The 16,154-nt window shown below is 41.0% G+C and overlaps 1 protein-coding gene and 1 non-coding gene across 3 annotated transcripts in view; both read right to left on the bottom strand.

Moving 5' to 3' along the window:
- The window catches only part of RNF43 (ring finger protein 43), a 63,506-nt gene that overhangs the window by 30,152 nt on the left and 17,200 nt on the right, over positions 1-16,154 (bottom strand). The window lies entirely within an intron of this gene.
- On the bottom strand, positions 11,921-12,061 carry LOC122907989. The gene has a single exon (XR_006384816.1). It is a non-coding gene; the product is annotated as a U4 spliceosomal RNA (small nuclear RNA).

Raw genomic sequence — 16,154 nt, 5'->3', positions numbered from 1 at the left:
ACTGAGAACTCTCACTAGCTTAAATTTAAAATGTGATCACCAAACATGTCTTTAATAAGAAAACGGTTCTCCTGGTTCACTAAGTTCCTCCAGAACAGACTTGAGGGGGTATAGCTCAGTGGTAGAGCATTTGACTGCAGAACAGACTTGAAAGCACAAGGGACAAAGGATGTATGGGGCCAGTTGTTTTCTAAGAATGCGGATTGAAGCTAAAGCAAGGCCAATATGCCTAACTTACTTCTGACGTGTCGAACATCCCTTCTTGACACTCTCCCTACTTGCTGTTCTTGACGTAATGCTGTTCTATTCTTCCACTTGTCTGTGCCTCATCTGATGCCTCTGCCTTCCTCTTCTTTTCTTCTTCCTCTCATTTAAATATAAGGAGGTGCAGGGACACCTGGGTGGCTCAGTTAGTTAAGGGGCTGCCTCCAGCTCAGGTCATGTTCTCAGGGTCCTGGGATCGAGTCCCACATCAGACTCCCTGCTCAGCTGGGAGGCTGCTTCTCCCTCTTCCTCTGCTGTTCCCCCTGCTCTTGTTCTCTCTCTCCCAAGTAAATAAATAAAATCTTAAAAGTAAATAAATAAATAAAAGAAGATGTTCTCTGATTTTATTACCTTTCTTCTGGGGTTCTTGTTCACTCTAGTATCTTGGCAAATTCCAAAAATTTCTCCTAAGTCAAATTATCCTGCACTATAAAATGCCTGATACACATTGTTTCTTTGAGGTCTTTCTGGTCCCTCAAACTCAAAAATACCAAACATACGTACACCGTACATCATCGTCTGCCTGCACTCCACCCTGAGCCAATAACTTCTCTTAATTTGTCTGTTTTTGTTAAGGGCACTGTCATTAGAGACCCAGGCTGAGCACCTCAGAGCCATTAGGATCCCCCTTCCTGTATCCCATCACTCAAGCTCCTCTTTGGAAACCTACTTCCTCTATCTCCCTGGAGCCTGAAGCACTACAATAGGCTTTTAACTAGTGTCCAGTCTCACCATTCCAGAGTGCTCTGTATTTCTCTGCAAGACCACTCTTCTTAAATACAGCACCAGTCATGGCGTTGTCCTGCACAAATACCATCAACGACTCTCCACTGCCTCCTGAATTAAATTCAAACTCCTTAGCCTATCAGATCAAGGCTGCGGCTCTCTGCACTGGCTTTGGAATCAGACAACCTGGTTTCACATTTCACATTTCACAGCTCTGTCACTTGAAAGATGTGTGCGACTCAGAGTGGGTACCATAACCTCTTGAGTCTTGGTGTCTTTCTGGGTGAAAAAAAAAATGTAGATACTACTATCCATGCAAGAACATCACTGTAGAGATTAAATAACATATTTAAAGTACTACCATTTCCCGCACATAGTAGTAGGCACTCAGAAAGTATTAATTCCTTCCTCTTTCCCTCTGCTTTTTCAGCTTTATTCCCACTTCTCTACTGCTTGTCCAAACCAAACTGTCTTACTCTTCTCTCGCATCCTCTTGGAATATCTTTATTCCTGCTCTGTCACTTTTTAAAAATGCTACTGATCACTCAAAGGCACATTTTTATGCTACCTCTTTCATGAAAAACCTCTTCTTCTTCTTAAATGTTCCAATCAAGTTGCTTGTATTTATGGTGTGGTACTTTTCACCCTCTGCTTTATATTCTTATCTACTATTGAGGGCAAGGTTTTCTTTGTATCCCACAGAGCACAATGCCTTAATATAACAGGCAACCAATAAATGAATGCTGCATTAATATTGAAAGCTTGTGCTTTTGGTCTCCCGAGAGTCTATTTGTTTGTGATTCATACTTCACGCTGAGAACTCCTTAGAAACAGTCTCTGGCGGGATATCAGAATTTCAAACAACTTTAACAGAGAAGCGGAGTCAATCTAGAATTAAGTTCAGTCCTAGTTCAGCCAATAGGAATTGTCTGGCCCCTGTTCCTGGTTGAGATATCATAATATGGCAAAGTGTGAGCCATGGAGCACATCTGAATAAATTCAGATAAGAATGTATCTGTTTTAGGAGTAGGCAAGCAAAAATGCATGATACCTATAAAACAATCAACCACTTTGCAGTTGACAATGACAATGGCTTCACTGGTATAGAAAGAAGTCCCCCAAAGCCATCTGGTCGCATAGGTTCTGACTGTGGCTCAGCTACAAGGTAACTATACCTTACTCTGGCTTTCATCCAATCAATTTCCTCTTGGCCCAGTTAGCAAATGGGTAATTATATGACATCAGCCACCATGGGGTGGCCGGGCCATAAGGTGGCTTCATGGTGCCCTATAATGTGGCACCAAGTTTCTGAATCACTGACCACAGATGCATTGACTCTTCCCCCACTACACACCCCCCCACTCCATAAAATTCACCTTATCTGATACTGCTGTTGACACAGTGACTACATTTAGGTTCTGAGCACTTCCCTTTGCTTCTTCAAAGTGTTTGTTCGGGTGGGTACCTCGTGGAGCGTATAAAAGAGAACTCACAGTGTGGAAGTGATCACCCAGTCATCGGGCCATGCTTTCGCCTTTAGGTAGGCTCACTTCAGAAAGTAGCAACACATCTAACTGCTCAGTTCATGCCTACCTGAAATACTTCAGAGACTGAACTCCCTTCTGAGACAAATACCCAACTAGCAGAATTGCTCTCTGTCACTAAGCTTGATTCTTAGCCTGGACACTATCAGGCTAATTTCTAGAACCATCTTTCTCCCTAAAATAGCAGCTGCTACAATTTCTTCCCAAACCCTTTGTTACAGGAAAGATCAATAGCTCCCAAATGCTCCTTGTCAAGATACAGTCACATGAGTAGGGTACGGGATGGGTACACATGGAGATTTGCCCCATGAGCACATCAGAATGGGCCTGAAATGTGGCCTCTTTGTTGACAAGTGTTTGATGAACATCTATTTTCTTTCCAAAATTATGTTAAATCCACCCCAGGAGTTATAGTCTTATTAGGGAAGTAACCTATGAACACAACTCAATGATGGTATAAAATGGTACACTATCAAGTGTTATATTGTGTGGCACAGCCAACAGGTCCTGTGGGCTTAGTGCAGGTGATGAATCTTAAGCCAGTCCCTAAGGAAGGCTGAACTGAATAAGATTTGGATAAGAGAAGAATGGCCACATATGTAAAATAAGGGCATACTGATTGGCAGGCTCTGTGAAATGGGTCTGGGGAACTTCCATGGAATCAAGTCATAGGAAAAGTGGGCTTCTTGATTGGTTTCTCTCAAGGCTTCAAAGTACAAGAAGACTTCTGTGACTGAAAAATAGAGGGGCCAAGATAGCTTAGATAGATGAGTTATGGTCAAATTGTGAAAGCGCTGAATGCTAAGATAAGAGCTAGACCTTGCTGGCATATGAGAAAAAGGAATCACTCTAAATTCTGAAGCAATGGGATCTCATGATCAAAGCAGTATTTTAAACACAACTGAGTATCAGAGTAAAAACTATAGTAGAATGAAAAGAAACTGGGGGTAGGAAAGCCAGTTAGAGAGCTGTTCCAGAATCCAGCATGGCACAATGAGAGCTTGAACTCTGGTGGTAACAGTTAAAAGGTGAAAGGATGAATCACAGAAATTACGCAGGAAGTGTTGAAAGTACTTGCTGACAGACTGAAGTATAAGAATAAAGGAGCTAGGGGCACCTGGGGGGCTCAGTGGGTTGAGTCTCTGCCTTTGGCTCAGGTCATGATCTCAGGATCCTGGGATCGAGCCCTGCATTAGACTCTCTGCTCAGCAGGGAGCCTAGTTCCCCCCCCTCTCTCTGCCTGCCTCTCTGCCTACTTATGATCTCTCTCTCTCTCTCTCTCTGTGTGTGTCAAATAAATAAAATCTTAAAAAAAAGAAGAAGAAGAAGAAGAAGAAAGGAGCTAAAGGATCTACACTTGGAGAACTGGGGGGGTGGGGGGTACTGGGAGGGTGGGAATTGCATCAACCCAAAGAAGAATATTGGAAGAAGTAGTTAATTTTGCACAGGGAAAATTAATTGACTCTTGGAAATACTGAATTTGAGATGAACATTTAAATCCTATAGGCAGTTTGAAATAAGAATCAAAGTTTGAGTGAAATGACAGGACTGGAGATATAAATCTGCCAAATCCTGTTTATGTCTTCAGCTATAGCACTATTGTGCTAACATTTTAAATATTGAGTTAGAAAAAGCTACAATGTCTACATCAGTGAATCCAATTAAAAGCAGAGCTTCTGCTTATTGGTTTGCTTGAACTAGTCCCACCTCAATAAATCCAGAAGGGACAGTGCTATGTACCCTGCCTTGCGAGAGTGAAATTCCCCTCCCTTAGCTTCTAAAATCATCTCGTGTACAACCCAAAATTTTCTGTGACTCGGGGAAGTGGAGAGAAGAAAAATGAGAATTCCTAAAGGCAAGGCAACTTTGGAGTTTTCTCTCTGAGGAAGATACAGAAGTTAACCAAAAGTGTTGGTTTCATTCTCCTTATGTTCTATTGCTAGTTCTGTACGTCAGCTAGTAGTTTTTCTAAAAGGGAGCTCCCACAAGCTACCTGCTGCTTGAGAGAGTCAGTAAGCTGCCAGGGACCTGTAAGGAAATGGGTTTCACCTCCAGGCCACTGCCCTGCAAATAGGACAAATTCTCTCATCACCAAGTGTTCACTTCAGGTCCTAAAGCCACAGTGACTTCAGTCAGTGCAGGTGGGATGCTGTGGCTCTCTGTTAAAAGTCTTCATCGTTACAAAGGAGGCGGTAATCTAGAGCAGTGGGTCTCCAAATTTGGTCCCCAAGACTCAGCAGCATCGATATCACCTGGGAATTGGTTAGACATGCAAATTTTCCGGCCTCCCTTCAGGCATATGGAATCAGAAACCCTCGGGGTAGGGCCCAGCAATCTGTGTTTTAATAAGCTTGCTAAAACTGACTCTGATATGCCTTAAAATCTGGGAGGACTGATCTAGAGGGACAAAAGGATGGTAGGCAGTTGCCTTACTACATGCATAAGGAAAACAGTGGGGATGAGAAGCCAAAATTCAAGAATGATCATTTCCCAAAAAACAGACTATATTTGAGCAGAAGAGCGGGGCCTTCCTCCACTGCTTCCTCCTGTTAAACCTTATTGTAAATGACCTCAGAATTAGCCAGGGCATTGAATTGGGTGGATCAGATAGCAGCCACAAAGCTTCCTTGTGTATGTACCTTATACATTTTGTATTTCTACAATTCTACTGTATAAATGTGACTTAACACGTCCTCTCAAATAACCACTCTCCTGTTTACCATGAACAAATAATACTGAGCAAATGGTAGAGAGGCTTGGATTTGTTTTCTCTAGTGCCCGTTTTCTTCTAAAGGACTTGAGTTCTTTTTTAAAAGACTGAGCTGTTTTTTCCTATGAATTAGGGGCAAGTGTAGTCGTCCTGGACCACAGAAGGGGCTCATCCTCAGCAGATAGGTAAATCAGAAGCAGAACACAGGGGTGTACAAGGTTGCACATCCTCAAGCCATACCTCCTCTTCTATTTTACTCATGCTCCCCTAAAGCTACATTCAGAACTAGCAAAGGAGAAACTTGGATAGCAAGTCAGAAGCAAACCCTAAAATATGTAAAAGGGATGAAAGGGTGATCCAGAAAGCCAGAAAAACGGAAATGAAACAAAGAAAATAGAGAGGCCCAGGATCAGAGCTTTCTAACTAATTACGTCACAAGGGCCCCAGTCTAGCTGACGACATAATGCAGCTCCTGCCACCACCCTAGCTTTTAGTGGGAAGAATGTCTTCTGGCTGAATCCTTTTTCTTCAGCTGAAGTACATGAGGCAAGTGTTAAGACACTGTTTTGTAGAGAAAAAGAATCTAGCTGCTTCACATTTGGGATTCTGGAATGAGGGGCAAAATCTGGGGCTTTGGTGCTCACCTTGAATACAATGAGTTTAGGATTTTATTCCTCTCATTCATCTAAAACCTATGGCCTAATCTAAATTTTGCTCTGTGCTATGTACCATAAAGTGCTTCAGCAATGACAGCCTTAAAACTAATCTGAACTTTAAAAATATTCATCAGGGGGCGCCTGGGTGGCTCAGTGGGTTAAGCCGCTGCCTTCGGCTCAGGTCATGATCTCAGGGTCCTGGGATCGAGTCCCGCATCTGGCTCTCTGCTCAGCAGGGAGCCTGCTTCCCTCTCTCTCTCTCTGCCTGCCTCTCGGTCTGCTTCTGATTTCTCTCTGTCAAATAAATAAAAAAAATCTTTAAAAAAAAATATTCATCAGGAAAGGGTCTTCTGCAATCAAGATGCTTAGAGTAAGCTGCGTTTGGTGGCAGAACGCCCCATGGGCTGGCAGGTCTCGTAACTACCTCTACAAAATTCTGTTCATCAGAAAAATTCTAAAAGAGGGTTAACGATTCCATTTACTCTATGTCTGGAACAATCAATATTGCTAGCAAAATTAGCAATGATAAAGACAAAAGAAAATTGGTTAGAAATACGAAAGAAAAGAAACTAATAGAAAGAAAAGGACGGAATGTAAGATTTCTCACAGACTTGGAAAGGAGTTTCCCTGATCACTCTTGCCCACATTGCTTTTCTTTCTCCTTACTGCGAACTCCCACAGAAACTCATCATATGCCTTAGTTGGCACTTGTTATAAACTCTCATGGTGGTAGTTATCTCTAGAATATATCTAGTATTATCTTAAGGTCTCAATTAGTAAGCACCTTGAGGCAGGATGTCTGTTATCAGGACCCAGCACCGTGCCTTATACTTAGGGTCCAGTAATACCGAGTAACTGTAAAGCTAATGGGGGACATAGTGTATACTGAGGACCAAAGTTGGATTCAGTCTGGAGCAAAGGAACAAAATAAAAATGTCAATGGTGAGGTTGTAAAGGTTTCAGAACACAGATGTGGGTAGGAAAATTGAGTTAGAAAATGAAATTTCCAATCTCTGATAATTTCTTCCCCACTATTCATTCCTGATCAAGGTTTTCCTTCCTTTTCTTTTCTTTTTTCTTTTCTTTACTATCTTTTTTTCTTTTTTCCTTCCAGCATCAGCCAGGTGCAGAACAAAAGGAAATGAATGATTTCATTATTGCTCCAATGCTGAGAGTTTGGAAGTCAGTCAGTCGGAGCAGGCTCCATTGTATGGCCCTGCGCGACTTGGGCCTTGGTGGCTCTGCACATAGCTCCGTGCTTCCCATCGCCACAGTGGGGGCCAATGCTGGATGCCTGGCTTCTAGGCAAGAGAGATGAAAGGCTTCTTCTAATGTAGTAACTGACGGCCTCTCAGTGCCGTTTGAACTGTTTACAGACTGAGTTAACGATTACAGGCTATGTGTATCTTGGCCAGGTGCCCGAAATTCTTACCCACCCGTCAGATATTATCAAAGAGCCCTTCCATGCCTGGCTGGAGTCCTTCCAAAGCACCTCACAGAGATGCCGACACAAAAGGAGGAGTGTTCAGAATGTGCTCTCTCTCCTGAGGCCAGGGCAAGAAAGTTAGAGTATCAGGCATGAATTAGGTGCTGAGGGGGGCAGAGTTTCCAGGACTGCTCAGGACTGGGGAAAGGGTCAAGGTCAGCACTGAGGCCAGAAGAACCAGATTCCTCCCAGAGCAGTTTGGGAGGGGTGGGTAAGTAAGTCTTCGCTGCTGACTGACAGCTAGAGTTGATGAGAGGAGGGAAACAAGACCCTTGAAGTTGAAGCAGAAATCTGTGCTGCCATGGGAAACAGACACCCCGAAGACATCAGATCCGCGAGGCTGGGTTTACTGTGGGGCAGCATGCAGAGGGTGGGGGGAAGGAAATTGTGCTTTCTGAGAGCAATACACAAGTTGAAAAAGAACATCATCTCGAGACTAAGAAAGAATTAGAGACTTCAAAAATGATAGTAAATAAAGTTAGGGGAAGCGGAGAAGACACCTCTTGAGGGAGGCGAGTCTCAAGATATCAAATTCCATCAGTGTGAGCCTCATCACAATGGTTTTCACACAAATACAGTTAATCGTGACAGATCATGGAGAACTGGCTAGCTTATGACTGCAAAAGAGACTTCACACCAAGAATGCCAGAAAGTCTTTCTGGGGGCAGCAAATATTAAAGAGCACTCAAGCCAGAGGACACCAAGTCCAGTTATTACTTACCTCTGTGCTAACTTGTGGACGACAAAGGAAGATGGCAGGGAATTTCTCCTATTTCTTTATTAAGTACCTATTGGCCCCTGAATACATCTGGAAGTGGAGTAAATGGCAGTCCTGGCAACTAAGCCTTATAAATCTAAAGTCAATATATAAGACAGTTGCACATTCACTCCAGAGCTCTTATCATTACTACAAATCTCTCCAAGAGCAATACCTGCCTTCAAAGGCTAAGGAAGGGTTACATGGCTTTTTTATTTCCATACGTGGCCTGATGAGGGAATAGACATCATATAACTTATCACAAACCGCTCTCATAAGAAAATTTGGGGACAATGCATGTAATTCATCTCCTTCTCTCCATATATGAATATAATCATCATTATTACATTGTGTCTCCTTGAATTTTCTTTGCAGCCTCAACTGGATATGGTTGTTTTATTCTCCAGTCCTAACTTGCTGAGCCATGTTGCTAATATGGAGCAGCTGGTGGCCTGCCCCATGCAATGGGGGACGGGACATCACGTTAGAAGATAATTCTTCAGACTATCTACCTTGAGGTGGGGGTGAACTTGTTACTATTTTGATTGCAGTATAGATTAGGAAACTGACCTGACTTTGAGTCTTGTTGTAATGTTTGTATTTTCTACAACAGACCACAACCCATGTGCATTTACTTGTACAAGGCCTGACTAGAAACACAATTAGATATTGTTGAGTTGACTATTATCTATATGGGGATACTCTTCTCTCCTGGGGTAAGATTAGATAGAGATCAGTTTGATTTTTAGAATAATAAAAAAAAAGAATAAAATCAAAATCTTGTTTGCACTGAAACCGTAGAAAGACTATGACTCAGTAGTAAGCTTGAGAGGTAAAATTACAAAAGTAAATCTTATCAGTTGATGTTGAATTTTATGAAGAAATTCCAGATAATACCATAGAATTTGGCCCCATAATCTTCTAGAAAATAGCTTCAAAGAAGGAAAAGAAGATGCATCTAGCCTCTCTGTATAGATAGTTAGCAATGACTTAATATCAGATAGAATGAAAAGAAGTAAAGCATTGGATATTGTACAAATTAAAATAATTTAGAAAATCATTTGGGAAACAGAAGTCAACTGTACAAGAACTCAGAGGATGATGCTATTGCAGTTTTTAATTTTTTAAAAGATTTTTATTTTTATTTATTTATTTAGAGAGAGTAAGCAGCTCAAGTGGGGGGAGGGGCAGAGGGAGAGAGGGAGAGAGAGAATCCTCAAGCAGACACCCCACTGAGCAGGGAGCCCAACACAGGGCTTAATCTCATGATCCTGAGATCAGGACTTGAGCCAAGATAAAAAATCAGATGCTCAAGCGAAGGAGCCACCCAGGTGCCCCTGCAGTTTTATTCATGCAGAAATAAGACGGTTCAACTATCCTCCTCATATGGGGCGGCTGAGAGTCCATGTGTAGGACTCACCATCCGCTGCTTACAGCCCTGGCTTTGTGAAAGAGATTAATACACAAGAGGTTCAAAGCAGGCCAACAAAAGGATTGAAGGACTTGAGGAGATGATTCCCAGGGAAGGTCAAGGGCCTGGAAATGAGTACTTTGGAGGATATCAGGAAGGCTGTCGTGTTATCTCTCTAGCCACTGGACTGCTCCGGATGCATGGGTTCCACTGGAACACCAGCTGTGTCTTTGAACTTTAGGAGTCTTGGGGGTAGGGAGATGGCCCTCTTTCATCCTCCCACCTCCTCTCCCCTTGAGGTTGTGCAAATGGACGGAGGCTGGATGGTTCAGCTATTTGGCAGATATTCCACCTTATCTAGAGGGCCGACACTCTACCGCAGGGTTCTCCACCGGGGGACATGCCTCTGGACAGGCAAGTATATCAAGAAGGAAACACAGTTCCTTATCAGTTTTCCATGTAATCAGCTTACTTGGACAGATTGACAATATATGGAAAATAGATAAGAAACACCGATTTCCTTCTTCACAAGATTTTTACTACAACCTCTCTGCCTTCACTACACAGTAAAAGTAGCAAATACTAAACAGGATCTGAAATTCCTTTGAAGAAAAATATAAGGTAATGGCTTTAAGGCAGCCAAATGGTCTGTTATAGCATGACCCACCTACCCAAAGATTGTGGAAAGGGCATTATCAATATGAGGTGATGTAATGTGTTAGTAAATTCCCTAGCTTTAAACATACACATGACTCAGTAATTTCTGATTAAAGCTCTGGACCCCTGGTAAGGTGCATCCAAACCTATTATCAGATCAATAGCATGAAGTTACTCCTTCTTTATGAAAGACCATTTATTACTGTGCACACTTGAACTGCTAGAAGATATTCACACCTCCCTGACAAGTAAACCTCTGATGACAATGAAATCAGAAAGCTATAAAACACAAAAATCTGAGAAACATTCTTTTGGTAGGAAGATCATGTAACTTAGTCCCTCACCATAAAGATCAAGTATTAAACAAACTCAAAAAGAAAAAAAAAAAAAAAGACCGGTTCTGCCGCTTGAGAAAAGAAATGTGGTTTCTCCAGCTAAAAGTTTTCTAGATGATGCAGGAGCTGCTGCTTAGAAACTACTCTCTAAACAAACCGTAAAGGGATGACTATAAATATTTCATCAACATATTACAATAAAATTCTCTAGGAAGCTGCTTTCCCATTAAAGATAGAGAAAACCACAGATGCTGTGATTTCAGTTCTTCTCTTTCATTTGATGTATTTTGCAATTTTCTCTAAAATCTAAGCTTTTATTTGATAGGGAGGAAAAAAGGATCTCTTCTGAGGGAAGACACAGCTGTCAGCACGTAACCCGACGTGTTAACATGGCCTGCGGAACACGGTCTCCAGATGAAAAAAGCAGCAACACACCAGCTTATTCAACAGAATTATGAGTGAACATGTACAGTGAATCTGGTGCACTACATGACATGCCAAGGAACAGGCCAGGTCATCAAAATCCCAACCTAAATAAGACCAATATGACATGGAGGATACAAAAGTGATAGCAAAACTTCACAGTAAGAAGAGACTTTTGACAGTGAGCACAGATTTTTTATTTTAAATGACCCCCAAAATGAAAATGAGAGAAACATCATAGAAGGACCATTATGTTGGTTAGGAAAAAAAAAAAATTTTTTTTTTTTTTTTAAAGAGTGGGGAGGGAAAGAGGAAGAAGGAGAGAGAATCTTAAGCAACCACAACCCAAGATCATGACCTGAGCCGAAATCAAGAGTCAAGATTCTTAACTGACTGAGCCATCATGGTAAAAATTCCTAAGGCGAGAGGCAGTCTACACAATCAGGGAGAGATGAGCGAGCAGAAATTAACAAGAGAGAAGAAAGCCAGCTCCAACATGCTGAATCTGAGACAAGCCTGAAACAGAGCAAAAGACATCAGTTTGAGGTTAGAATTGATCGTTTTCTGCTAAGTAAATTTAACTGAAATTATGGGTGGAAGAGCCAGTGTCAGGGAAAAGAACACGGGGGAGGGGGGATGTCCTAAGGTTCTCCATTTTGCCTCTGACTACCCTTTCTCTCAACAGGCAAAATTTCAAAAGCCAGATAAATAATTTGGCTTTAGGGTCTCAAAAGGCAACTATTTCCAGAGACTGATCCACGGTTTGCATAGAGGAGTAGCTTCCCTTAAAGGATGGAAAAATAAGTATTTAGAATATTTACATATAGTCTATACTCCATATATGTGTTTTATGTATACTGTGAATATATATTCTATATGTAGCATATACAATGTTATTTATATCTAATATATATTATTCATTATAATCTAAACCCTCATTTTCAATCCTTCATGTGTCTACAAACACATATTATTACCATTATTAGTAGTTTCAGGGTGGTTGCTTTTGCTAAACATGATGGTAATTTCAATTAGCAATAATCGCGCCTCGAATAAACCTCATTGGCTACGATACTGCCACTGCGCAAAGCTTATGATGGTAATTTCAAATACTTTTCTATAGTGGTTGGCCTAATGTATTCCATCCTCCTATCTGATTTCCTATAGACTCTTTGGTTCTGATGAATATTTTCCACTTTTTTTTTTTCTTACTTTACCTTTCTTTGGTAAAAGCTAAGCTCAGAAGTACGCAAATCTGTGTGTGTAGAGATGCAAAAATTGAGGTGGGGATTAAAAAAAAAAAACCAAACTCAACTCACTGAAAAGCTAGAGGAGAAAATATATGTGTGTATATAAGCAAACTTTATTGTAGAATAACCATTTAAAATCTAAAACAAATAACTCATCAGCTAGGGTTGCCTTTTCTTTTTTTTTTTTTTTTTTAATGGAACATGTAGCAACCCCACAAACTCAAAAGGAAGGACCAACAGCATTAAAAAAAGAAATTGAGTATAGAGGGCACGGCTTGCATGGAGCACTGGGTGTGGTGAAAAAATAATGAATACTGTTTTTCTGAAAATAAATAAATTGGAAAAAAAAAAAGGAAGAAATTGAGTATTAATTCTACTCAATTCTTAAATATACCTGCCAATCAGGGAAGAGAATATTTTGATTAGCACAAGTTCTTGACTACAGAAGGCACAAAATAAAAGTATGTGATTTATTTAGCTGTCTAAGGACCAGAAGGAAGTCTTTTATAATTTAATCTGTACCATAGAAAGCCTTTCTAAAATGTACTGCTACATTTTCCTGCCTCAATACATTATAACCGAACATATTTAGCCTTTATTTGATATCTTTGGTATAAGGACATCATTATGATCATTTTTGGCATGAAATAATTTACATTCTGAAGTACAGAATTTATTATGGTGCCCCTAGGGAGTTCCTATAATATTTGTTTTTTAGATCCTTTATATCTGCTTCTTCCTTTTAATTTATCTCTAACTCATAAATGGAACACAGATGGATATCCCAAGTTATTTGGTATTTATTTGCGCTGGTGAAAATTTTCCTATAAAACTTGGCAAAGAATAGAATTGGAAATAAAAACTCAAGTGTTCAGATATTAAACTACGTTTGCCACCAAGTTTACCAGACTTGAACAATAAAGGTATCCAAGGACAGAAACCTGAACTATTTTTTTTTTTCAAAGATTTTTATTTATTTGAGAGAGAGAGTGTGAAAGCACCTGCGAGTCGGAGGGAGAGGCAGAGGTAAAAGCAGACTCCTTACTGAGCAGGAAGCCTGATATGGGGCTCGATCCCAGGACCCTGAGATCATGACTGAGACAAAGGCAGACACTTACCCGACTGCCCAGGTGCCCCTGAACTATATACTTGAAACACATTTGAGACATTCCACCCATAGAAATGGAGGCTAGCAGACATTTCACTCTTAACACCCTCTTACTTAGCATCTCAAGACGTTGTCCAACAGTGTCAATAAATGTATACAGATATCAAGAGGCAAAGGTCAAAAAAGAAATCATCATCAAAAAAGACATCAAAAAAGCCCGCTGGAAGTGACCCAAAACATCACATGCTGGGCTTTCCTTTTTAATGATAATAACAATGATACTGACTGTTTATCCATGCCTTTATTTCAAAGAGCTTCAAAAGCTTTGCAGACATCTCTCACTAATCTCTATTAGGCCTTGGGAAGAAAAAAGATTTCCTCATGAAGTACCTTTAGAGAAGGACTCTTCCCAAAACCAATACAGGAGAAAACATTAGCCCCTTCTACCTTCCCCACGTACATTTGTCTCCTGGCTCCCACTATGTCACACTGTGATTGAAATGGATTATAATACCATGCAAGCGTTGAAAGGGTAATAACGGCAATTCAGTTTGTTTCTAAAAGAGTTATAAGCTATGTGTGTTTAATCACAACAAGGAACAGGTAAGTAGAAAAGATGAGAAAACCCATAATTACCTTTATATCCCATTATTTACCTGTTTTGGGGAGAGACTTCAAACAGGCAAAGTTACAGTGTGGAATATAGATTTTTTCCATACTGCACAAATTAGTCTCTGAGATGCCTCAAAGGATATCTTTACCTAAAAATGACTTCTGGGCTACCAATATGGGATAGATGCTATGACTGAAACTGCTTATTTTCAATTTTTTAAAAAAGAATTTATTTATTTATTTGACAGAGATCACAAGCAGGCAGAGGCAGGCAGAGAGAGGGGGAAGCAGGCTCCTCACCGAGCAGAGAGCCCGATGCAGGGGCCAATCCCAGGACCCCGAGACCACGACCCAAGCCGAAGGCAGAGGCCCAACCCACTGAGCCACCCAGGCACCCCTCTCATTTTGATCTAATACTTCTCAGATGGGGAACTCGGAGTCTCAGGGACTTGTGAGGTAATTTCCAAGCAGGCTAGAGAAACTTATCTGCTGAGCTTCAAAGAACAACATGTTGGGACCAGCACAGCGCGAGTATAATGAACTGTGTAAATTAGTTCCCTTCACAGTCCTGAATGCCTTTCCTTCTATCCCTTAGAACGCAGCTGCAAAGCTACACAGGAAGGTGAGAGCTTCTGCTTTCTGAGCCACTGTTTCAGGGCAACAGCAATTAAAAGGATACTCCAAAATTTCAAAAAGGGAAAATGTAAGAGGGATAGGTAATATGGTTCTAGGATCCCTCTGACTCTTGAGTAGTAAAAACTGAGGAAAGTAGCTGTTTTGTGTTGTGTCAGTGATCACCTCATTGATCCTGGAAAGAAGCTAATGGTCTCACCAGTATAGACCAGTAACATGTACAAAGGTCCAGGGAGGGCAAGTGATTCACCATGGCACAAGCAAGGCAGAAACAGAACTTCAGTTCTGACCCTAGGACCCACAAGCCATTAGTCATTCTCTAAGCCATTAAGGCTACCTGTTACTACAGTATGATAACATTTCGTCTGCCCTTTGGCCCACAAAATTTTGACTCTAAAGCATTGTCTTTTTAGCTACATTAAAAAACAGAAATAGTCTTATTCTTGCGTATTTTAGGATAATGCCACATTGAATTAAAATAGGTTAACTGAGCTTAAATCAATAACCCTCAAACTTAATATTTCTTACAGTAATTAGGTGAATGAGAAAGAGCTCAAAACTAATCACTATTAATAATAACAATACCTTAACATTTGCAATTTCAAAGACAATTCTCATTTCATTTCAGGTTGGCAGACTATTACTATTATCCCCATTTTATTTTATTTTTTAGAAGATTTATTTATTTATTTGAGAGAGAACAAGCGTGAGTAGGGGCGGGGGGCAGAGGAAAAGAGAGGGAGAGAAGGAGACTCCACCTGGCACAGAGCCCAGGATAGGGTTCAGTCTCACGACCCTGAGATCATGACCTGAGCCAAAATCAAAACTTGGATGTTTAACCAACTGAGCCACCAGGCACCTATTATCCTCATTTTACTCATGAGGACACAAGGCTCAAAGAAGTTAAGGATTTTTCCTCAAGGATCAGAGCTGAGATTAAAACACAAGACTACTGAGGTGCCTGAGTAGCTCAGTAGATAAAGCATCAGACTCTTGGTTTTGGCTCAGGTGGTGATCTCAGAGCTGTGATCTCACAGTCATGAGATCAAGCCCGATGTTGGGCTCACAACGGGCCCCACGTTAGGACTCAGTGTGGAGTCTGCTTAAGTGTCTCTCTCCCTCTTCACCCCCCACTCTGTGCACCCACACTCTCTCTCTCTAAAATAAATAGTTACGAAAAACAAAACACAAGACTACTGAGAGCTCTGTTCACTGAAGGATGTTGTCACTCATTTTAGAACACGCTTTATGCCTTATTATTATATCATTATATGGGAATACTGTGTAAAGATCACTATTTGGTGAGCATATTATTTTCAACTATCTGATTGGTGACAGAAATTATGTTCTTAGGCCAGAAGGCCTCTAGTCATACATCAAGTTAGGACACAATGAAGTAACTCTGCCCTAAGGGAACCCAAGATACAGTCTGATAATTCAAAAGGAAAACGTCCTCATCAAGGAAGTTAGATAGCCTCCAAAACAATCGCTTAGTCAGAGTGTGTTCAACTGGTGACCCACAGGGTAGCGTATATTTCTGGGAAATGGAAGAGGCAGGGAGAAATGGTAGCGTCTTCTCGTG

This window comes from Neovison vison, chromosome 5, assembly GCF_020171115.1.
Source record: "Neovison vison isolate M4711 chromosome 5, ASM_NN_V1, whole genome shotgun sequence".
NCBI classification, from domain to species: domain Eukaryota; kingdom Metazoa; phylum Chordata; class Mammalia; order Carnivora; family Mustelidae; genus Neogale; species Neogale vison.
The sequence above is the reverse complement of the archived record's forward strand: the minus strand, read 5'-3'. Positions and strand labels throughout refer to the sequence as shown.